General features: G+C 38.1%; 1 protein-coding gene across 9 annotated transcripts in view; it reads right to left on the bottom strand.

Moving 5' to 3' along the window:
* Nucleotides 1–25,757, bottom strand: part of MECOM (MDS1 and EVI1 complex locus) — a 576,798-nt gene that overhangs the window by 74,127 nt on the left and 476,914 nt on the right. The window lies entirely within an intron of this gene.

Below are 25,757 nucleotides of genomic sequence, written 5' to 3' on the forward strand. Positions count from 1 at the left end.
GGAGGAATTTAGAATCGGAAATATTATTTGCATATAATCTACCCAAAAAAACGTATTACAGCCTTAGGAAGACTGACGCTTGTTTGGTGAGTTTTTGCCATATTCTTTGATACGCTAATTAAAACACTATGAATGCCGAAAAATGAAATTAAGAAATTTGACAGCTCATCGTTTTTAAACTTTTAACATTACAAATGCCGCCTTTGGTGATCAGTACTGTACGGTGATTAATAACTTTCAGATATATGTGGTCAATTTTTATCAACACATTTCAGAAACGACATGGGAAGAACTAATATAGGGAACGTGTGGCTAAATAAAAGGGTCTATGGATTTATTTTAGCCAACCTCGGAAAATTTAGTAAAACCCATCGGTTAAGTGGACATAACGCTTTTTATCACAAATCTCCATTCATAAAAACAAACGGACAAAACCCAACTTCTGGACTCAGCAGTGGGAAGTGCAGCCAAGTGAAGGAGTGGAGGGACGCTGGCGGGGGCGGGGTGGAGGGAGAGGGGATGGAGAGAGCGCTCACGTTAAACTTCATCTGCAAAGGGGGACCGGTCCCTTTTCTGTTTTCTCCAAGTGCAAATAGACATGCAAATCTAATAGATCTATTCTTCCTCCAAAATGATCATTTAAAAACAAAAATAGTAACAAAAGTGTGGGGGGGGGGATGTGGGGAAGAGAACATGACAAGAGGTAGTGACTAATTCGTTTCGGTGGCCTGTTATCTATGACATTGAACTGTTATTTCAGATAATGGCCATTGTTTGAGGGAAAATCGCACAGCAGTGGTAGGTGAGACAGGAAAAATCCTTTGTAAATAACCTGAAACCCGGCCACATATTCCCATGGAGTTCGGCGCTTGAGAACCTTTAAGAGCCCCCGGTTTGCTGCCATTGATTTCCTGCCCTTCCTCAACTTGCCCATTGTCAGAGCCTCCTTTACTTTTTTTCTTTTCCTTTTTTTCTTTTTTTTTAATTTAGCCATAAATTGGACCGGCTCGAGCTATGAGCTGTTCTATTTTCTTCCTGTCAGGATGAGGGATTTGTTTTATGATGCATTGTGTATTAAATACAAGTAATCTGGGGAGCCGATTGCTTCAGACAGTGCGGCCTGATCAGGGGGCCTGAGAGCTCAACGCCCCAATCCTCCTTCCCAGCCCCGCGGCCCCCAACTCCTCGCCCTTTATAAAGCTGCTCTGAAAAAGAGGAGACGTCGGTGGGTAAACCAAAGGTCGTGTGGAATCACAGGCAGGTCCTGGCTAAATTGGGATTTCGTGGAAAGGGCCTTCGAGTTTTTTCCCTTATATTGGGTTCTGGTGGGGGAGGCGGGGCGACTTTTCAGGTCTGGGTACCTGCAGGTGCGGCGCGAGGCCGCTAGATGGCGATGCGCCCCGAATGAAGGCGCGGCGCCCGCGGCTGCAGCCACCCAGGTGAACCCGCTGCCGCCCGCCGGGCGCGGCTAGCCCGGCTCTGCCCTCCTTCTGGCCCGTATCCCGCGCCTTCCAAGCCGGTGAAGTGCACCAGGCAGCCCAGGCCCGCAGACACGGGCCTGAGCGAATATGAAATTCTCTTCCCCAAACAGAGCCAAAAGATTTAACGCTTCCTCTCTGAGATGTTGGGGGAAATTATCTAGAGAGATGGGGCGAGGAAGGCGGATAGCCCCCGCATTGTTTTATTAATATCATCATCAGCCTTGTTCTCTGGTGAATAACTTGTGAGAAAGACTAAAATAATCAGAAGGAATGGGCAATCTCTCTCTCTCTCTCTCTCTCTCTCTCTGATCATATAATACTAACTTAATGTAAAGGCAAAATCAGCCCACTTTTTTTCTTGACGACACAACTTGAAGTTTAAAAATAGGGTCCTGAAATCCCAGAGTAGCTAGATGGGCCTTATTTCTCAGGAAAGGAGCCTCTTGCTATTTAAATACTTAACCCGTTAGGAGGAGACCCTGACCTACCTCGCAGATGAGAAGTAAAACAGAAGAAGAAAAAGGGCTGGAGGAACAGGTTTTTGCAGGGGGGCTTGTTTTTCTCCCTGGTGAACTTGCTTTCCATCAGGAGAGTTCTAAAACAATAAATACTAGGAGCCAAATACCACCACCAATTCCCTTTATTCCTTGGGATTTCTGGTGAAATCTGTTTACAGTAGTTCCCAGTTACAAATTAATCTGCAAAAGCCGCTGTCTGCTCAGCAGTAATCAGTAACATGCGTGTTCTGCCGTTTTTAGCGCTGCCCTTGAAATGGGCTATTAAAAATAATGGTTTTACTATAATCTCAAACCAGCTTTAATTTGCAAACATGTATCAAGACAGATGATCTAAATATTAAGGGGATGGAATGGGAGAACATACTACAACAAATGTATAGCTTTGGGGAAGGCAGAAAATACAGTGATTCATCAGCAATGTTTAACAAGAGAATCATATTTTTAAAACATTTTTTTTCCAGAAGGAACGATTGTTTTTTCGGCCCTGTTCTGTTAATTGTTTACCAGGAAAAGGGAATTGGAAAATATGAGGTCTGAGTGTAAGTTGATAGATTTTCTGGGAGCTGTAAAGATCCCCCTTTGGCTCATGGCAGGGCTGGGGTGGGAGAGGTTAATGTGTTTTCTTCCCGGTTTGAAAAGGGCATAAACCCTCCTCAGGCCCCTTCCTTCCTCCCCCATGTGGGTGAATTGCAGAATCTTTAAAAGGCTCAAAGATTTCCAATAAGGCCACTGGCTCTGCCTTCATTGTGTAACTGTTTATTTAAAATAAGTCAATATATTAGTTAGAGCAGTAAGAAGTTAGTGCTCCAGTATTCAAGTGATTCCCACAAGACTGTAAGCTGATGCCTCTTTTAAGCCTTCAACTTCATGGTTGTCCCAGAAGTAAAAGTTCTGCTAATGGAGACCCTATGGGCATGGTACATTCCAGCACATCATTAAAGCAAAGAAAAGCAGCCCAGCCAAAGCCAGATGAAATGACTGCACTGTCCACTTTTAATAGGCTTCCTGTGGACAAACAGCCCTGTAACACTCTGCAGAGGACAATATTTAAAAACAAGACAACTTGCTGGCAGTTTCCAATACCATAAAGTTAATAAAGTATGTTCCCATTCACCCTGACATTATGTTTTTAGTTTATAGAGGAAAGCACTTTATAACCTCAGCCTAAGTAGAGTTCTCTTAATTCTGCAGCTTTGGGTTCCTTGAGGTGGCTACACATGCACTGAACTCCAAGCCTGACATTTTTAATTTTAAGGCTATTTTTTTGGTTTTTTTGTGTGTTTTTTTGTTTGTTTTGTTTTGTTGTTGTTTCTTTTTAGCTTTTTGAGAACATACAAGTGCATTTTTACATTTCTCAAGTGCAGTTCTTTTTTATTCATGGAGATGCTGTGAAATCCTATTTCGTATAGTTCATGTCAGGAAGCATGAAATACTCTGAGAAAGTGACATTTGGCTGAACAATAACTGCCTGCTAATTAAATTAGCTTCATGTATAGATATTGATGTGTGTTCAAAAAGAAAATCAATGCTTCCTTTTCCACATCAGAATAGGATTTTGTAAAAATCTTACCTAACCTAAGATAAGAAAAAAATATAATTACATCTTTAGGACTCAAAAAGATTCCCATGTAAATATTGCTCCCCATACAGTTAACTCCAGTTTGTCTCGCTGCTTTCTTTCCCTCCCATTCTTGACCACCTACAATTTCTTCTCCCAGGAATAAGCCTTATAATGAAACATAATGTTTAGGCAAGAGAAAGTAGGTCAGAAAGCCATGGCATCAAAGGTATTATTTTGTTTCACTTTAATTTATATGTTTTAATCAGGGGAGTCTTTCACAAGCTTGGCTCCCTGAACTTGAAGGTGAATTCTGTGATGTTGGATAGGCACACCCAGCGTAAGGCGTCCAGCACAATAAGAGTTTACAGACAAAAAAGGGACTCTATAGTCACCCATCGACACATCACCACTGTTCAGAAGAGATATTGCTGGTCTTTCTTGATGGACTCTTTTTTTTTTAATTGGGGGCTGGGGGGAGTGGAACTGTTTAAAAAAGAAAAGAGGAAATTAAAGGTAAAAAAAAAAATGTTAATAAAAAATGTCCCTTGGTCTGGAAACGGGCCGACTGAAAGCATGTTAATCTCCACCTCCGTAATTTGGTCTCCAGGAGAAGACAGAAGCCCTGCTGCTGTGCCCTGCACTTCATAAATCACATCTTTATGTGGACAAGGTCAGGGCACCTAACAGCTCAGACATGGGCCTTTGCAGTGGCTCGAGGATTCAGGCATGTTTACTCTCCTGCTCGGCTCTCCGAGGAGTAGTCCAGCACGCTTCTAATTACTTTTGATTATTTTCATTTGCTGGGGTCAGTCTGGCTTGCCAGGACTGCTGGAGGGTTGATTTCCTACAAATCTCCATGTCTTTGTCGGACGGCACTGTGTGCGTTCAGAATTAGCACCCCGTTACTACAGCCTGGGATCCCTCAAAATAGATACTGTGATACAAACGTTTCCCCAGTGAACCATTACCCACTTGCCTTTTTATTAATTAACTACACAAGCATAATCACCTATCTGATCTTTTTTAAAAATGCAGATGGATTTCTTAACAGTTGAGTCTTTGATAGTATATTTGGCCAGAATGAAAGCAAATATATATATATTTGTTGCTTAGATTTTAAATATATTTAGTAATGACTAGCAGCTCTTTGGAAACTAAGATGAAATACTTTGCTGAGACAACAGCTCTAGTGAATAAATTATTATTCTCAAAGATTTATTTCCTAAACTCCATTTAAGGCTGCCATATTTAAAATTTTGGGGTTGGTCCACATTGATGTATTTCAGTTCTAAGCTATTATGCTGAGTGGTTATTTCGTGGCTAAGCATAACAACAAGAAATGTATACCAACCTTAAATGAAAACACCGTGATTAAAAAAACTGTAATACAAAATATTATAGTAAAACTTTGGTAGAAAAAAGAAACAAAATGTCATTATTTTTCTCTTCCTTATCCCCCCAAAGTAGATGTTAAGAGCTCTGATGTGTATGTATTAAAAGGTATATTAAAGAAAAAAATGATGAGCAAATAAATATCCACAAAAAATGAGAAAAAGTATTCACAAAAAAACACAACCCATCACTCTGTTTAGACAATAAGTATCTTTAGATCACTGAGCAAAAATTACTATTATCTTTTTATTTTATAAAAGATAACGTGTATGGTCATTACCGTTAGTCTCAAAAAGCCAAATCCCTCATTCTTCCTAACTTTAGTCAAAGAATTAAGGTACTAAATGCTTTGGGGATTAGTCTCAACTATGTAAGGAATCCATTTTTTTTTTATTGCTTACAAATTTTAATTCATTCAATCTTTCACAATAGCATGTAGCACATTTTGTAATAACCCTAGGGTTAACTTCTGCTCTAAGTGGGAATTTAGTCCCACCATCTTGTGAAGAAAATTCGTTGGAAGACTTCCCTCTACTCCTGTCTCCACTCCTAGATGTGTGCCTTTGGGTAAGTCACTTAACCTTTGAGTTGGTTTTCCTGGAAGTTTCATAATATCAGCATAATAGGAGTGCTGGGAAAATAAATTGGAATGACTGGGAACTGCTCTGACTTCATGGGAACAGGTCAAAATACTCTAACTTTCACAGTATTTGTGTTTGTGTAATGAGTTAGAACAGACTTACATACACACACAAGAAGGAAGATAGTCTGGCCTATACTTTGGGGAATGGCAAAGTATATGTATTTTTCTATGCTCTTTCTTCCATTGCAATGCCAGTTGCCCTAATCCTTACCCTGACCTGTGCAAGAGAAGAATTTTAAGAAAAATGTTTTTTTTCTCTCAAGCTGTGCTCCCCCCGAAGATGTCCGTCTCTGTTTGACTTGCAGTTGAGTTTGTTCTGTCCCACCCACTGTGTTTTCTGCCAATCAGTAAGAGGGAGAGTTTGAGACAGAGGCAAAATGCCACTGAGATCCAAGAGCCCTCAAAACTGGGGTAAGGGGACTCTCACACACACACACACACACACACACACACACAGTGGGGGGGAGAGGGAGAGAGAGGAAGAGAGAGATAGAGAGAGAGAGAGAGAGAGAGACTAGTTTTAAGACAATATTTGCTACCAAGACCAGGAAATTTATTCTCTACAATATTCTCTGGTGGACTTTAAGTAAGTGCTCAGAGCCTAACATAATGCCAGAAATATAGTAGGTATTGAGGATCATGCATGGCACATAGCAAATGGTCAATAAAAAAGAGCAATTATTATCTGTGTTACTATTATCATTATAATTAGAGCCATTTTGTTCCTCTGCCTATAATTCATTTTGCCTCCATTATCTTAGACAAAATCTTATCTGCCCTTCAAGTCCCCTCTTATGTGTGCCCATTGATTCCTACCAACCAGGTTTGACCTTTTCATACTTCCCCTCAAATCATCTGTGCTTCTTTCCTGCCTTATAGACATGTCTACCTTAGCTCACAGCTGTTTCTGTAATGCTCTTGTCCTCCCTAACAGCCACTGTAAGATTCTTAAGGGTGAAATCAAGTTTGATTCACACTGACATCTTCAGTAGCATCTTTTCATAATGAGGCTAAATTACCTTTGAACCTGCCTTGCAAGGGTGAATTAATTACGGTTAAGTGTATGAGGAATGGCTACATTTAATGCCCAAGGAAACTAGGCCATTTAACCCTGTTTCCCCTTGAGAATCAACTGATAATTCCCTTTTAGGGAATTTAGAGATACAAATTCGTCACTGCTGCTTCCCAGGAGTAGTAGCACCTAATGTTCTCCCTCCCCACCCCGCATAATTTCTGTTTCTGTACCAACTATCTGCCCTTTACTTGGTGCCAATTCCGGACAAGGTTTCAGACTCCTCCCTTTCCCTTATCCCCAGTAAATAGTTATTGGCTGGGTCAATCTGTTTGTTTCTTTCAATAGGGCCATCACCTTCACTGGCACCAGACTAACAGAGGCCCTTGTCATGGCAAGCCTGAATCTTCCCACCAAAAATTAGTCTTCCTGAAATAACAAAGTTATAACAATGTTTTGCTTTACCTAAAAACAAACAAGCAAAAAGGTACAAAACAAATAAAAAGCCATACTTATCTGCAAGAAAATAAAGCCCCTAGTCCAAAACGCAGCCTCCTCTATAATTTAACATCAGATTGATCTTTCCAGATTCATTTACGGATTCTTTCCTCCACACAGATATTGAGTTCTGGTTAACAACGGGGGATATAAGCAGAAGCCCGTGGCCCTTTACCTGAGTTCATGCAGGCCCTTCCCTTTTCTTATCTCTGTTATTCCCAGCATCCCTATGATGGAACCATAGATCGGGCAGGTGAGGTAACGGTTCTATTTATCAGGCTGATATGCAGCCCTCCAGGCTCCCTTCTATGAAATTCTTACAGGACACACTATTAAAAATCACTCATGATGGTTAGGGTGATTTGGGATAGCTCTGTAATCTGCCAATCTGTCTATAAGTTTCTTGTCTGATGGCAAGAAACGTCCTTCATACCAGAGTTTTCTAATCAGTGAATTGTTACCAGGTATTCCCTGAAAACATGTTCTGTGCTCAAACGAGGTAAAGGTAACTCCCCCTTGGAGCTGCACAATGAACACACATGTAGTAAGTGCTCTAAGACTCTCAAAGTCTAAGAAGTCCTTTTTTGGTGTGTTTAATGGGGCTTGTAGGCAAACACATATGACAGTCCCTTTGCCCTTCGACTGGAACACCTAAGGGGAACAATTTTGGAAATAAAACTTCATATCACTTTGCATCTCTTTCGAGGAAGCATATAAGTATTCCCCTATATATTTTTCTATCAATGGATTGTTTTCAGCTCTTGATCAAAAATATGAACTACAAAATAGTAATACATAAACAAATAAAATCAAGCCTCAGCTTTTCATTCAACTCGAAACGTCTGTCAAGCTCCCAAAGTAGGTTATCAGTAAACTCCAGCCAGTTGGTTCTTGGCCTGTGAAATGTTGTATTTGCACTTGAGTATATGGTATGAAAACCTGCCAGAGGAATGTGTACAATCTCATTTCAAAATCAACCAACTCCTTCCTACCCTCTTCCATTACAAGCCCTTCAAAAACATAATTTTACCATGGGCATATTTATAGGCAATGTTTTATATTATTCAGGCTTTTCTTAATAAGTTATGGCATTATCTAGATATGTATTTCCCCGGGAGGGAAAAAAAAGGCAGCAAGTCAATCTCGGTCTAAAGATGCCTGAATTAAATGTTTAAGAATTTGCCTTTTCTCCAGTTTTGAGATTGGGTTCATGTGTTGTGCCTGCCGATGGCTGTCTAACCGCTAAACTAAGTGGACATGAAATCAGATGGCATACAAAATTACAGGAATTTGATCTGCAGATAAACCGCAGCCCTTGATGAACTAACATTGTTCCAGATGAATTAACACATCATCCCGAGGAACAGAACATTTCACAGGAGCCACCACACAATCTTCCCTGTAAAGAGCACTAATGGCTGTGATTAATATGTGATCTATTGAAAGCGCTTGCTTCTAACTAAATTGGCATACACTAAATGCAGTGGGGAGGGGTGGGGAGGCAGCCTGGCCCCACAATTATTGCTCCACTCCAAAGCCCTGACAGTGAGTGCTGGTTACGGTGCCTCTGATACAGAATGATTAAGAAATGATCAATGTGTTAAGTTCTTATCAAAGATTCAGTAAAGCACTTATCTTTTCTCTATGTAATAACTTCATTTTATTATTTCAATGACCATAGGCAGATCCTTTAAAAACACACCTTCCAAAGTTTCCAAAATAAAAACAAATCTTCATGGCCATATTATTTTATGTTGATCTAAGGAGTTATGGCTTGCTAGTGTTGCTTTATAATACTATGTATAGATCTTATTCCTAAAATAATTAGGCTCAGGATCGGGTTTGTAGTCCCTGACTCCCAAGTTGTGCCTACCTAGATTTTCCTGAGCCTGGAGAACCTATAGGTAATCAGTTTCCATAATAGATGAAAGCTACAGTTATTATCTTAAAGACAGCCTTTGTCTGCACAAAAAAATAATATAAATTAAAATAAAAAATGAAATCTCTGTAGAACCAGAAAAGTATGCTAGTCTTACAATCCATTTAAAGGGTGCCACAGCTTTTGATAGATATTAAATGGTAAAATGTCAAAATATTCCAATAGTAGTTAAAGCACCAGTAAAATCTCAGTAGCATTGCAAAAACATGGACATTGATTTTAGCTGTGACTTTAAAAATATCTTTCTATAAATTTTGTTGAGTCAATTCTTCAACTTCAAATAAAATCCTAATATAGCCTGTCTATAAAGTGCAGAATTAAGTACTGGTCAATTTCCAAGATGCAGATTCTGAAAGGTATTTGTGTTTTTGGTATGTAGTTCTTGGCTGGAAAACAAACCCAAGCTTGCAAATTCTTGCAGTGCCCTACAACTAGAAGGGCAAATGCCAGAAGGGACTTGAGTGGCAATACTTGGGGAGAAAATAAAAATATGCACCCTGATTCACCAGGTGATCTGAACAGCCAGTTCACTAATAAACCATGCAACCTAGTCGTGAGATGAAGAACGTCAAAAATTAAGACTGAAATGACATAGATTTTTAAACTCATTCTTTTATGTCCTTTTTACATTGTCTTTCATAAGTTCATATTTCCTTTCCCCACTTCCACTCTTATGAGAACTAGCAAAGTCCATACATTCTCAAAAAATATATATTGTTCAATGAATCAAATCTAAATGATTCACTAAATACTTTAGTGAGTCAACTTGTCTGTATTAATTTTGTGTGTTTTTGTTGTTGTTGCCTCTGAAGAAATTATCATAATAAATGTTTATCATTCCCTATATACATATCCTTGGTAACCAATGCTGGAATATTTCAAGAAAGCCATTATAGGTCTTTGTAAAATATATTTTACTAAATTATAATCTTGGGAATCATATTGGAGTTATAACATATGCATGTTCAAAAGGCTAATGTAAAGAGAGAGAGAGAGAGAGAGAGAGAGAGAGAGAGAGAGAGAGAATAATCTGTTACTAAGAAAAAAGTATGAGATGGAGACATGAATCATCTGTTCCCTCCACAGGAATCCATGTTCAAATGCCTTTGTATTATGAGTATGATATCTTGTGTTTAGTGTGATTCTTGGGTTTAGAGATATGTATTTTTCACACCATGCTGCCCTGAATGCAGGTATACCACTTTCTTTGATGCTCAACCAAAGCCAAGGTGATCCATTCCAACACTGGATGGTTTAAGGACTGAACAGACAATTTTTAATTATACTTTATTTTCAATTACTTGCTTACTGCAGAATCTAAACCCATAGTAAAATGTAAATTCACTGAATTCAGTTTAGGCATTAAAAAATATTTCATAACAATAAAAAGATAAAAATCAAGACAAATAAATTAATGAATCTTCTAACCATAGTATTTGTGGCAGGCAGACCAACATTGCTTTTCTAATTCTTCCCTTCCCCCAATAATTTTCTTTAATGTGGTCCAGGTGATCCCAGTGACTCGTGACTCACATGGCCCAGCTGTCAAATCACCCACACCTAGGATGTGGTGACAACAGTCTGTTTTCACAAACGACCTGCCTCTTAGAGCCTTTAGCAGGGATGGTGACAGGCCGAATGTGGTAACCTGCCATAATGAAGTAAGAAGATCTTCTTCCCAGGGCTCAGTAGACCACAGATTTCCTCTAAAAAAATATGAAATTACTGTGCTCACGAGCAATCAGTCTCATCCCAGATTCCTGCTAACCCATAGCCCTCTGATGTTAGAGCCCTCAGTGAATGGAGTCTGCTTCTAGTTTTATGATATTGAGAGAGTTCCTTATACTTTTTTTTAAATTAATGTACTAGAGGCCCGGTGCATGAAATTTGTGCATGGGTGCGGTCCCTAGGCCTGGCCAAGGATCGAAGTGTGAGCATCTGGCATGAAAGGGCAGGTCCCCGCTGACCTCTGGGTCCTGGGCAGCACCTGGGCCCCTGGGCCTTCATGCACCCCCCTCTGCCTAAGTCACGGCACCCAAGTCCCCACATGGAGATGTGGTGAGCGCAGTTGGACACCAGGTGTGGGGCACAGTGTGGGCCTCTGGGCTGTGCAGCGGCGCCACAAGGAAGCCGGGCAGACAGCGTGCTCCCTCCCAGCCAACCTCGCAGACAGGGCTTCTGCATGAAGAGCCTGACTGGCCCCTGTGGTGCCGATGGCTGCGGCGCTTGAGTCCTGTCATCCTGGGGGAGGATTGCAAGGGGAATGAGAGCGAGCTCATTGGACACTCCGCATTCTCACAGCACCTCCATCCAGGTCACACCAGCCGCCAGGTAGCCAGCAAGAGGTGGTTGCTGTACCTCACCCACACCCACCATGTTCCGCACCACCCCCTGGTGGTCAGCGCACGTCATAGCGAGCGATCGAACTCCCGTTCTCCCAGTCGAACTCCCAAGGGGACACTTTGCATATTAGCCTTTTATATAGAGAGAGTTGACATTTGACAACATGATGCTTAAACTTCTTGAACCTCTCTTTCAGTATCTTTAAAGTGGTGATAATGGCACCTATGTCATAGGAAGTTATTAGGATTAAACAATGAAGATAATGTATATAAAGCAGTTGGTACAATCCCTGGCACATAGTAGAGACTCATGAGGAAGAATCTTGTAGTGATTAAAAGGACAGGCTCTGGAAAAACACAGCCTGGATCTAAATCACAGCTGAACTGTGTGTTCAGTGAGAGAAATGTGCCAAGTTACTTAGCACCTCAGTTTCCTCCTCTGTAAATGAAGATAATGATTGTATCTCATAGGGCTATTGAGGGGATTAAGTACAGTAATCTGTGCACAGCACTTAGCTCAATGCCTAGCACATAATAGCACCTAATAAACATTAACTGTTATTAAATGGAGTTCTAACTCTATAAAGTAGTTGTTACCTTCTATATAAATGCCCTCTATGGTTGGTTTGTTTATTTCCATAGACATCCTTATATCAGAAGAGAAACAAACACTTTTCTCTCCTAATGCGTTTGCTGGTCATCAAGCAGCAGTTTGTTTCTGAGAAACAGAAATGGAAACCAGAGAGCCAGAGAAGAATAACCAAAATAAGTGATAGGAATGCAAATTCACTATGGCATCTGACAGCTGCCTTAGACACCCCAACCATAGTGGGGAGAAATATTTTCTAAGAAAGGAATTTGGGGGAGATAGGTAAAAGAAAGCACATGAAGAGAAATCTAAATCTTCATACTTCTATTGGGAGTCATAAGTTAAAAAAACAAGAAATTAAGCTTGAAGTACATATTAGTCAATATGTGAAGTAGTCTAGTAAAAGATATAATTCTTCAAAATGTAGGATAAAAAATGGAAGACAAAATATTCAAGGAAAAAGGAAGAAGACATTGGTGTGAATTCACAGGACCTCAGTAGAGATTGTTCCATGTTGGGTGTGTCAGTTTGTTCTGTCGGGTGGGACCGGAAATGTGAATGGGCAGCCATTGATGGTACAGCACCAGTCAAATCTCTAGATGACTGTTGCCACCATCCTAACAGCCACCTGGTGAGAGCCTGGGCCAGGACCTCTCAGCCAGCTAAGTGGCTCCTGAATTCTTAAACCATAGAAATAGAGGACAGTAAAAATGTTTATTTTTGTTTTTAGCCACTAAATATTGGGATAATTTGTTATGCAGCAATAGATCCCCAATATGGCAGCCAAAAGCACTTATATGGACAGGGAGAATTCAGTCTCCTGGCCTCCTCTGATGGTTGGAGAGTTCAGGCTCCTGAAGGAGTCCTCTTCCCCCACACCCTAACCCCACTCCCTCACACCACACCACTCCCACCCTGCTCAAACCCTGCTGTGGCTTAAAATGGGCGGGCATTTTCACACTCTCATCTAAGAATACTTGTCTCTGGTTCTGCTCATGAGCTGTTGTTCAATAGAGTCATTCAGACATTCTAGGAGCCATAACATTGAGAAGCATTAATGAATGAAACTTGATAAGGCCAAATTACGGGAAACTTTTCAAGCCTGTTAGAACTGGGACTACTTTGGATTGAACACAGAAAAAGGCAGTGATTACAAGTTTCAGAGTGGTGACATTATGACACCAAGATTTCAGGAAGATTTGAATCTTGTTTGCAGAAGCATCGCATAGTGGATCAGGAGTTCTGAGTTGGTTTTGTTATATGTACCAAATTAGCATTAAGTTGTTTTATAAATACAGACTAATTTTTGTTATTGTTTATAAAATGGCCAAAATGTTGATCTTGGAACATACAAGTGCCCTGCTAAAGGGTTTATCAGGAGTTCCTCCAACTTCAGCCCAAATCTCGAAGAAAAGCAATTCAACTCTATCAGTGACAAATGCATCAACCAAAAATACTATCAGCAAACTCTGCTTCTCCCCCTCCCACCCTGCCATGGACTAGGTAGGACCTTGCCCCTTGCCTGTGGTAGCAGGACCTCTACTGGGAGCTGCAGCCACTTCTGATAAAGTGAGCACCTGGCTCTCATTTCCACAGGCTCCCGGAGAGATTGCCAGTCTGTCTCAGTACCAACCAAACCATATCAGGTGTAACAGACAGCACAGTAGGGATAATAACGTATTATCCTTTTCAATGGGGCTTTCCTTTAAGTTTGTTAATTAACTTATTAATGATAAAAAAAAACATGAGAGGGGATGATAAGTAATATTATCACCACAATAAAAAGGAAAGAGATGCACACATTAGAGAACTTGCCTAAGGTCTCAGTGCCAATGAGAGGTAGACCTGTAACTAGAAGACAGAACTTCTGATGCTTAACTAATGCTGTTCTACTGTCCCAGTGGTTCTCCATCTAGCTGGGCAAAGAGGGTAGATTTCTCTTTAGATGGTTGGTTGTTTTTTTTTTTTTTGCTTACATTGGTTCTCAACCTGTGGGTCGCGACCCTTTCACAGGGGTCACCTAAGACCATCCTGCATATCAGATATTTACATTACGATTCATAACAGTAGCAACGTTACAGTTATTAAGTAGCAACGAAAATAATTTTATGGTTGGGTCACAACACGAGGAACTGTATTTAAAGGACCAGAAGGTTGAGAACCACTGCATCCTCAGTGGGCCAGAAGGTTGAGAACCACTGAGAATCTGGTAGCTTTACTTATCCCTCCACTTCACTTTGATATTTGCTTTGCAGTTTTCATCTTCGAACATTTTCTTTGAAGTCTTTCCAATTACAAAAGCAATACATGCTTGTTTTACCAACTAAACAATACAACACAGAGGTGGTTCGCCATTCTGAGGTAATTACTATCTAGTCCACTGTGGTTTTTACCTGGTAGTATTCTTTGCTCATGCAAAATAAAAACATATATATGTAATATATTATATATACTTATATGAACACATAACTATATATTAAATATATGTTATATGTAAATATATATGCTTTGTTTTTTACCAAAATAGAGTGCTATACCATACACATTTTTTCTATACGTTATTTTTAATGTGACACTATATCATAGACATGCTACAAGTTAGACAGTTCATGTCTAATTTGAAGTTCTTTTTCTAATTTCTTTATGCATATATACAGCCCCATGTACATATATGTACATATACATAATTTTACACAATCTCTCTGGTGTCAAAATAACCCTGGGCTCTCTCCCCAACGCCACCTCACTCTCTCTCATTCCTTGGCTCTTGATTCACAGGTTGAAAATGACCAAACTAAATATGCTACAAGATAAAGTTTAGAAGCCAGAAGGAATAAAAAATTAATGTAAACCATTGTTCCTGCTGTTAAGGCCCATGCAATCTATTTAGAGAGACAAGACTAAGCTACTTGAAAGAATAGCACAGAGTACAAGACGGTTAAGTCATTAAGTACTAAATTATGTGGCTCGAGTGATAAGTGCTGCAGAGATTGAGGCAGGAGAGAGATGCGTAAAGGCTGGCACAGTAGGAGAAGCTTTACGGAAGAGGGGAGACTTGCGCTCATTCAAAGGCTAGGGCAAAGTGGAAAAGAATATTCCTGGGGAGCTTTCCATGTGCTAGAGTCAGGCTAAATGCATTTTCAATGTTTGTTTAATTACTCTGATAAAACTCAGCACCCTGTGGTTCCTTAGGTGCATAAAGTCATCGCCACATGTTTTAAAAAGTAGATTTCAGTATGTGTATATTCATGTGTGTGTGTTCTTAAACAAAAGGATTAATTTTCCTCATGGATTCTAATGTAACGGATGGATATATAGTCTATGCCGGGTGAATCTGTCAGCATAAATCAAAGGATCGTGGGAAAATAATTGTTCTGGTAAAACTGAAAAGCAGCCAGTAAGCTCATGAAACTTCTGGAGTAATCCTTTTTTTAAAATCCGTGAATAACTGATAACCTACTAAAGGTACATATCCAGGCATAATGCTTTATAAGCAAACTAGAAACATTTTATTTATGATCATGCGTCTTTTGATTTTGTTTAAAAACCAAAGACATAGCCTAAGTTATAGTCAACTCATTTGCAATAATAATAATAACAATAACAAAAAGCACAAAACACTTTTAAATTCTGAGCATCATGCATGAGTACATACACCCCATTGCTGTTTTCTGTGTTATAATCTCATGGATTTAATGTTTTTTAAATTATTTGGTTTAAATTGGAAATGGAGATAAAGGTATCCATTGGCTTTTTTTCAAAGCAAGTTTATAAATATTTTACTTCTAATATTAGTCAGTTTTGTTAATTTCACTCATTTACTCATTTATTCTCAAAAGAAATCAGACACAGCCCACTGCTAAGTGCTAAGGATGTTCAGTGAGTGGAGGAAGAGAGCATTACTCCATTATTCGACACACCTGACTGGCCTTAGCAAGCTATTTAAGTGACAGAATCAAGAGATAATGGTAAGATGATAAAATAAAATGATTATAAAACAATCATTTATTAAGTGCCTACTGTATGTCAAGTGATTATGCATCATTTCATTTAATAACTCACTCACAGTTGGTATTCAGGATCACTGTGAGCTGACCCATGATTGACAGGGACCCTAAGGAACGTTAACCTCAGTTTAACAATAAATATTAGATAAGTAAAGGAGGTACTGATCTAGACTCCTGAGACATCAGTGAATCAATAATGTGTATTAGTAATTAATACAGTCATTCCGAGCATATGAAAACAGAGGCCAGAGGAGCAACATGATATTCCCAAAGCTCAATCATAATCAGAGTGAGAACAAATTTGTACCATTGCTTGGTTTGTGGCATCATACCATTTTTTCAATTACTTCCTCATTGATTAATGTGTTTTAATTACAGTGTGTCAGAAAGAAAAAAAAAAACCTCAGGGAAAAGAAATCCACTACTCAACAGATAGAGAAGGGAGGCGCGTCTTAGGCGTAAAATTCTAACCTACTGAGGTTCTCAAAAGCGATTCTGGAAAATGCTTCACCGATCCTCATCTTACATTCTCCACTTCGATTTGTACAAAAACATAAAGGTAAAAACAAAAGACAGGATGATTTGGGATTTTTCTGTCCACAACTAGAATCTCTCATAATAGGGTTGCTAATAAAAACAATGAAATCTGGTTTTTAACATTATGTCATTAAACCATAATTATGTCTCAGAGCCCAAGGAAGGTCGTTTGGGGTTATTAGTAGTGGTTTCCTCCTAAAGTTAGCATGTCTGCCCTTACTATCTGCTTCCTTATCTGATTATTTACACTGTTTGGAACTCCCTTGTGCTTTTATCATCAAAAACCACTTGTGGTCCGTATCCTGGGTGCAAGGCGTTGGCCCCATGTCGGGTTCCTTGTCTAAGCCACGTTCCTGTTAAAGTTTCCTGACAAAAGTTTTGTCTACATAATAGCCAGCATCAATTTTGACAGGAAATAAATTGGTTTATGAAAGTAACTCTTAAAGTGGGAATCAGTTCCTCTCTTTCAAGACATCTTTTGAAACTGGTTAATGAGTGTTCTCCAAGATTTCAGTGAAGACACACAGATGCATGTAATCGAAAGCATCTAAGATTTCACCTCTTGAAACTGTTAGTTAATAGACAAAGTGTTTATTGCACCATTAGACAACGCGTTTCCAAACTGTGACTATGCTCAGTGATTGTTCACTCTAGAGAGGACTAATATGAAAATGCATTAAGAAAATAAAGTGAAGTTGTAAAACTGATGAATTTCCGTCACAAAAGGAGATCTAGTATAATCAATATGTTGCATTTGTACCGGATGGTCAAGCCATCTACAGCATCTGAGAAGTTTGTAATTAGTCTATGTTTTTCATCACTAAGAAAAAAATATGCGGTTTTAGATATCATGTTTAAAGCACCTAAAAACCCCAAAGTTGTCATGCTAAATACAAGAGATCTAAAGATCTGCTGTTACACATCCATTACATTTAGTGAGCTGTCCTACTGGCTTTTTTGAAGTGCGGTCTACACGATCTTATAAGGCGAAACACTTTATGTACCGTACGAAATTTGAGGCATAATGTTTAATGTTCACAAGATAAGTTAGCAAAACTGTATGCTGGTGACTTTTTTATTTCCCTGTTTTATGTCCTTCAAGTACTTTAAGGAAAGATAAACAAGAAGGTAGGAGAATAAAATGTGCCTTTTCCTTCTACCTTTTTCACTCTCTCTTTCCTAAATTAAATTATCACTGCTGATTTGCACCCAAGGAAGAAATCATGTTAAAATATACTGCTTTCTTTTTTTATTTTAATGTTTAGATAACAGCTTTCAAAACACAGCTAAGTAAAATGTGTTTTGAGATGGAAAACATTTGGTCTTTTTTCTAGCTTTCAACAGCTTAAGTGAAGGGATTTTTAATGTTCACAAACAGCTGGGCCATACTCTGTGCATCATGAATTCCACTCTCATTGAAGGATCCCATCTTCCTCACTGCATGGAGAGGTTCCCTTTTTTCTTCCTGTCCTTGCCACTTGTTCATCTTAATAGCTTTCCATTATTATCACAGCTTTCTCATGGGTAACACTTAGAGCAGTGATTCCTAAAAGGATTTATCCTTGGACGAAACACAATTTTTTTCTTAAAAAATGCAGATGGTTTTCTATTTTTGTGTGTGGCAACTATTGAAAACAACAGATCAATGTACATTGGAATAATAATAATAATGGTATGACAGGGAAGGACTTGCATTCCTGTTTTCAAGATCTTACCTAGCTTTCTCAAAGATGCTTCTGAACATTCCAGTACACTTTATCTAAAGGTGGGTGGGTGGGTGAGGAGAGATTAACCAAAGAATGTACATGCATATATGCATAACCCATGGACACAGATAATAGTGTGGTGAAGGCCTGGGGTGGAGGGAGGGGGTGGGCTTGAAGGGGTCAATGGGGGGAGGAAAGGGGGACAGCTGTAATACTTTTAACTATAAAGATAAATCTAAAACAAAATAAATAAATACCTAAATTTTTATCACTCTCTCAATATCCATCCTAACATATGCTCAAAAGGAGTTTTTTTTCAGAACAGCTAAATACTTCACAATTATTTTCAAACCCTTTCCCAGGAAAAGGTCGTACCTATATGCATCTATTTATTTATGTGACTATAATAAGTAAGGTAATGAGAGGGTATGGGTGGCAATCACACATAATGTCAAAAAATGTCACACATAATGTGAAAAAAGTGATCAATATAAAAAACGCCAAAGAAGGAACTCTTACCATTTGCAACATCATGAGTGATCAATATAAAAAACGCCAAAATATTGTAGAATTACTATTTACTGCAAATGTACTAAATTAAAGTGCATCTTATGTTTAACTATGAGTTTACAGTTTTACAGCTAACAGAGTAAACACAATAGTTTAGAAAATCACATACATTAAATATACAAACCATGTAAATAAACTGTGTTCATAAATATACATAAATTATGTAAATTGGCAAGAAATAACAAAAATCTCATTGTCTATTTTTATAATTAATTATTGATTGTTTTCTGCTCAATTCACTTGTTTATCTGTCTCAGATTTAGGGAATGAATCGATGGAAACATATCCCCAGCTGAATATCCACTCCCTCTGCCTTCTCCTCACCCACCAGTCCTACAGCAAGCCTGGGGCCTTCTAGCCTTCTCTAGGAGTCATTGCTACGTGATGAGGATGGGCAGGGGGTGGAAGAGCACATTACTCCATTATACAGCACATTTGATTGGCCTAAGGAACTCAAGGTCCTACACGGTAAAACAAACGATGCTGTACTATTTATTACCAACTGTGAAGTTCTAAACAATAAGGAGTTCCCCAAATGTAGGTGATTAATAGTCATTAGTGTTGCTTCTATGAATAATCTATGATTGCTTTTCACCATGGTTAATCTCCACCTTCCAAATCCTCCTTCAAAAATGTCAACTTGTTCTTGAATAATTGAAAATGTACTTTATACATAGATGACCTATATACTTCTAAGAATAGACATGCATCTCCAATGTGGGAAAATGTATCCTGTATGCATATCACACACACACACACACACACACACCTTCAAAACTGTTTTCAATAAAATATATCAGAATGGATACATGTAAATGACTTTAGAGTACTTGTCCTCCCAGTTCCCATATTTAAATAAACAGTGTTATAATTGTAACAGAGTGAAATGCTCGGTCTCTCTGGCTCCATCTTGTTCAAGCCTGCATTGTTCCCAGAGCCTCAAGCGAATAGATTCCACTTAGTCTTGCATATAGACATGCTGAGTTTTACAAAAGCAACCCCTCACCAGAAGGTGCTTCTCCTAAGGATCTAAGGGAAGTATGTACAAAAATGATTATTTATTAAAGATTTGCAGCAACTTCATGACCAGACTCACATCAACTAGAATCAACAGACTAAGAGCAGAGAAGTTTCACAATCTTCCTCAGACCCCTGAGGGCACCCAGATACCCGCTGTTGTCAATCACCTCTTGCCCCTCCCATTTCCCCTTTACTTGACATAAAAGAAGCCTGAACTCTGTCCTTTCTTGAGATGTATGTGAGGCACCACTAACTTTCCCCTCTTCTCAGTTGGTGTCTTCTTGATCAATAAACCTTTTGGGACTCCAAACTGTGATATTTAGAGTCTTGGCCTTTTGATGCATCAAGCACATTGGACTTTGCTCAAGTAATATTATCTACCCAGCTGCTGATTCTGATTCTCTAAAAGAATATGTCTTTAAAATAGTCTCTGAAAAATAAATAAGTTATATAAATGAAGTAAATAAAATCCCTGAGAAACGAAAGAGAATAGCAGCTTGTTATATTAATACATGGGTAGGGAAAAAAGATATTTTCAAAGAACTGCAATTCTATTGTTAAATAAGTTGATCACTTTTCAAAGAATGTTCTGAACAAGTTTTAGAGTTTTCATCATGAGTTTTTGTTGTAAATGCCTTAGATTCCAGAGCTAATGCTGAAAATTTTCCACTTTACAGTGTTACCTGGGTTTTTTTGTTGTTGTTCATGCTGCTTCAAATTAAGCTACTTGCTTTTTTATTAAATTATAGTATTGTTTTATTTTGGTTCAACTGAGAGATATTAGGTTAAATAATTGTAGCCATGAAATTGGTGAATTGCTAGTTTCTAGATTAACACACTGCTAGGTCAGATTGGTTGACATCCATTGCATTGTAGTTGGTTATGGGCAAATCAAAAAGTTTCTTAATTTATTTCCTATATTGACTCAAAGGTTCTATGCTGACCTTACATCTAATCCTGTTTTGTTTTGTTTTTCTTCTGTTTACTAGCCCATTTCGTAAGATTCTTGGTGTTTAAACCTTATAGTCAGACTGGGCTAAAAATAACCAAGTAGTACATTGGTTTTCATTGAGGGAGCTCTGCTGACTAAAACCAGGCAATTGGCAGGTCACACAGAAAAGTTGCAATACTAGAAAAAAGTTCAAATTTCCGTACAACGAGGTAATGACTTTAACACAAATAAAAATTCAATGCCTATAGTAAAAGCAAAATGTATGATTCAGGATGGATTGTAGATAAAATTTATTTGCATTCAATTTAGACATATCATTAATAGAAAAAATTGCCATGAGAGGAAGAATAAAGAAAATTCGATTTGCTTAGATTTTGGTTTTTACACTTTAAAAAGTTATAGGTAATATTTCTCCTTTATCTAACATAAGTTCGCCCCAGAAGCATAGACTAAATTAAAGTGAACAATGAACTTTAGCTGAGGAAAATAGCTGTTGAGAAGAACTGTTTTCTGTTTTATTATTTGATGTGGGAACAACCTTACACATGATCTTCAGCACAAATATAATATTTAATATCTTATCCTGGGTCACAGTTGAAATCTTTCCCTGATTAAGACATGTAAAGTGGACATGTTTCAGCACTTGAAACAACATTTATTTTTAAATTAACATCTAGATTTATCAAAAATAAGTTAAATTAATCTAATTTGGGCTGAAATAATTAATATGCTATAAAATTATTTATAAATGGATATTATGGTCATTTTACTTCCAAGTGTGTTCTGCTATGTTCTTTGCAAACATTCCAGAGCCCAAGTGGCATACTTTCTCTCATATTACTAAATGTTTGCTCTGACCTCAGAGTGTTAATACAAATAAAAATATTGACATTTTTTCACACTTATTCAATACCCATTGAAAAGAAACCTAAAGTATCATTCAAAACTTAGCACATCTTGTACTTTTACATAAAGAAAGCTTCAAAATAGAATTCCACAATGTGAAAACAATATGTCTCGGAGAGTGAGAGCAAGAAGAAACCTTTAGGTCCCCTGAACTAGTCCAACTTCCTGCTTAACCATCTTATCAGAAGTGTATCTTAGTAAACAGAGAGGGGCAGACGATACTCTGTTCTGTTCAATTCTATATGAGGGAAGTTCTACTTTTCTTTTTCATGGGAAAGAAGAAAATGTCAGCCAGCCAAAATACAAAGGCCAAGATGATATCTTACCACTAGCTCAGTGAGTAATATTTTAGGAAAATTATATTTAGCCCCTTATGTCGTTCATACTGGAAATGAAATCCCCAGACTATCACAAAAGCTATTTCATATACATGCCTAATGTTACAAACCCTCTTCTGATCGAATTATTCTATTTTTACTTCTGTTGATTTACGTATTTGTTTTACTCATTAAAATTGTCTGTTCCAACTCAGACCCTAAATGTCAACACCAAGCCTCTCCGTTCTCTTAGAAGTAAGCCTTAAATTATATTGTTTCCCATGGTACTTAATTACACCAAGTCAAGTGAAAGCACAATTCAAAGGAATACTCACTTTTGTGGGTGCCAAAAATGTGAACTTGGCCAATTTTTTTTCTATTCAGCACAGAGTAGTTAAAGCTATGATGATTCCTCTACTCTGCATCATGAGCCAGCTTGTCTAATTCTGGAAACATTCCACAGAGCTTCACAGGGAATCCCCTCAGTCATTTACATAGGATTGGGAGAACTCAATGTTTCCTCAAATAAAAGTAGCAGCTGGATATTTTCCCCCTTCATATTATAGAATAAGGGTACAATGTTATATTCAGCAGCTTATGGAAACTCAAACTTACTATAGTAAGCCATTTTTAATAAACTTACTGGTGCATTTGAGAGTGGACCGATAATGTCCCTTTCCACCAAGAAAAGAATGGGTAACGCTGTAGACTTTCCATTCTTCTGAGACTACACATTCTAATGGTCAGTGTTTCATTTGTAAGTTACAGAACAGCCTTCCATACACATATGACCAAACCCCAAATGGATATTCTGCTTTCAGTATTGTATTCCTCAGATTTCTTTTTGTCTTTATGTTACTGTATGTGTAAAATTCTTTGCATTATTTTAAGAATGTTTCTCTTCTCATGGTATACCCATACACAATTTAATTTTAAACATACTAATTCTCCACAAGAAAAAATAAGATACATTTTTTTTTAGCAAAGAAGAAGCAACAATAAAGATCTAAAGGAAGATGTTGCAAGTAAAGTGTCACTGTATTTTTCTATTAGAAATATTTGATGAGATCTTTATGAAAGAATTAAATGGATTTGATTCTCATGAAGAAATCTATAATAACCAATAATAATTAATGGTAGATTATTAGATTTTCATTCATTCTGAATTTCCTATTAGATTTTATTCTTCTTGAAGACCAAAGCCCTTGTAACTTTTTTTTCTCTTTTAGTGTGCAGTCCAGTAATTTGTACATAGTAGATACCCAATACATGTTTGAAGAAATATAAGTTTGAAATATTATTTTATAACACAGTTAAGATCTTTAACATTTTATATCATGGCCATTATAATCCTTTAAAAGAGAAGTATAAAAATAATATTTTAAATTGATCTGGAAATTGACCTAAAATAACATGAAATAATTATAAATAAATGATTATTAGAATAAATAATTTGATAGTCATTTGTCAAGCACTTACTCTATATTACTCCGTATTACTCTGAGACAGAGAAAGGAAATGATGGAAATACATAATAGCATGGAATAGAATTTATTTATCAACTATTATGAAATAGAAAAATCCATTAAGAGAAACAGGAAAGCTCCCTTGGAAGAAATATTACAGATAACTATTAAGACATGGATGAAGGGGTGGGGTAGGGAAGAACTATTGCTCTTGGGTTTTTCAAGGGAAGCCAGGGAACTGATTCCAGCAAAATATAAAGTTCCCAAAAGATAAAACATTGATAGTAAAGGATCACCAGGTCACTCCATAATGAGCAACAGGAAATTAAACCAACATTCAGTGGGCTCCATCTAAAGTGTTGCATAAGATAGAGGAAACTCAAGTGAAGTCTAGATGAAATCTAACAGGTAATACTGACAAAGAAAGAGTTGAGGAATGAGAAATAAGAGGAACTAGGAACTCCTTTTGTTCTTGGATGCTATAAATTTCTACACGGTTTGATCTGACAGAAATCTATTCATGTTTAAGAACTGGAATATATGTATATATATATATACATATAATATGTATATATGTATACATATATATGTATATATACATATATATTACTTTTGCAATAAAAAGAATAAGCTTTATAATATATATATATTCTCCTGTTCATACCATACCTATTTCTATCATTAGCAAATTCAGTTAAAAATTAGCACAGGAATAAACATAGGTGAAAATTATACCATTTGACACTAATAACAATTTCTTCCTTGAAATTGTCTATATCCATAGCATTCATGACTCATTCTCTCCTGGATCAACTTCCACTCCTCTGGATCCATTTTCAGGGTACTCTACTGGGGTCATTTTCTCCCCTTGCTGAGTAAAGGCTGGGTTTCCCTGAGAGCTTTATCTTCAGCCCACTCCTCCTTTAACATTCCTCTAGTTTCTCTCTCAATCATTCTCAAAGCTATAATCCTCCCTCCCTCCTTATGCTGGTAACTCCCTGACAATATCTCTAACCATAAATTCCCCTCTTAACTCCATACTGGCATACCCAGTTGTCCCTGAGGCATCTTACTAGTAGTGTAGTGTAGACAATTCTGGAAATATTTCATGTTCACTTTTTCTCAAATTTGTAGTATCTGAGACTCTATACCTCTCTCACATCCCAAATACAGCCAACTCCAATACTCATCATATCTTGTCTTCTCCCTCTTTAATTATTACACTCAACTCCTTGCATCCAAGCTTATTCACATTAGACCCATTCTGCCAAATGCAACTAGTGATTTACCTTGTGTACAAATCCATGCTAATCCACGGCTTAAAGTCCTTAAATGACTGTCCATTACTGACACATGAAGGCCAAGGAACTTAACATGACACACAAACACTCCATGTGGCATCCATCAACGATGTCAAACTCATGCCCTCTTCTCCTTACTTTATGCTTTGCAGTCTATACAAATAGACCATATTTTTTAAGTCTTCACATTCACTCTTGTGGGTCAGGTTCTGAGCCTTTGGTGTGACAAGTCCCTACTTCTCAACACCCTTTCCACCTTCCACTTACCCTTTCTACCCTCCATATTCACCATTTTTAAGATGTCATTGGGCAACACATTCACAAATTTCCTGTGGTGGGCATTTTGCTGTTCTTCCATGGCATAACAGTCATAAACCTGTCTACATTTTCTTAAAAACATCTATCCTATATAATGAAAGTGTAACATGCAAATTGACTGAATAGCAGAACGGCTTGTTGGCAGGGGACGGGGCCAGAGAGCAAGTGGTGCCAGGCTAGCCAAGGTGCATGCCAACAGACAGAGGGAGGCAGTGGAGTGATGGAGGGTGAGGCCGACCACTCGCCTGCTGGCACCAGCCCTCCCTCAGCCCACCCGGTCATCTCCTGAAGATGGAGGACAGACTGTGTCTTAAGCTGTCAGTCAGACATCCCCTGAGAGCTCCCGGACTGCGAGAGGGCACAGGCCGGGCTGAAGGACCCCCCCTCCAGTGCACGAATTTTTGTGCACCAGGACTCTAGTTTATATATATTTACCACAAACTCGAAGGTTTTCAAGATAAGAAAAAAATGTCTTATGTACCTCTATCCCTGGCTCAGATGTTCATTAAAGTGGAACTAAATTTTTAACAAATTGGTAATGGTTCTAGCAGTAAGCATTTCCTTCTAACTCTGTTACACATTACTAGTATAAGGAATAGGAATGGATGCCTGGCATAAAAATTATTGAAGTTTCCTTTCTTATTTCTGGATTACTGCAAAGGATAGGTAGAAAAAAATTCCT

This window comes from Myotis davidii, unplaced genomic scaffold (genome assembly GCF_000327345.1).
Source record: "Myotis davidii unplaced genomic scaffold, ASM32734v1 scaffold115, whole genome shotgun sequence".
NCBI lineage: Eukaryota > Metazoa > Chordata > Mammalia > Chiroptera > Vespertilionidae > Myotis > Myotis davidii.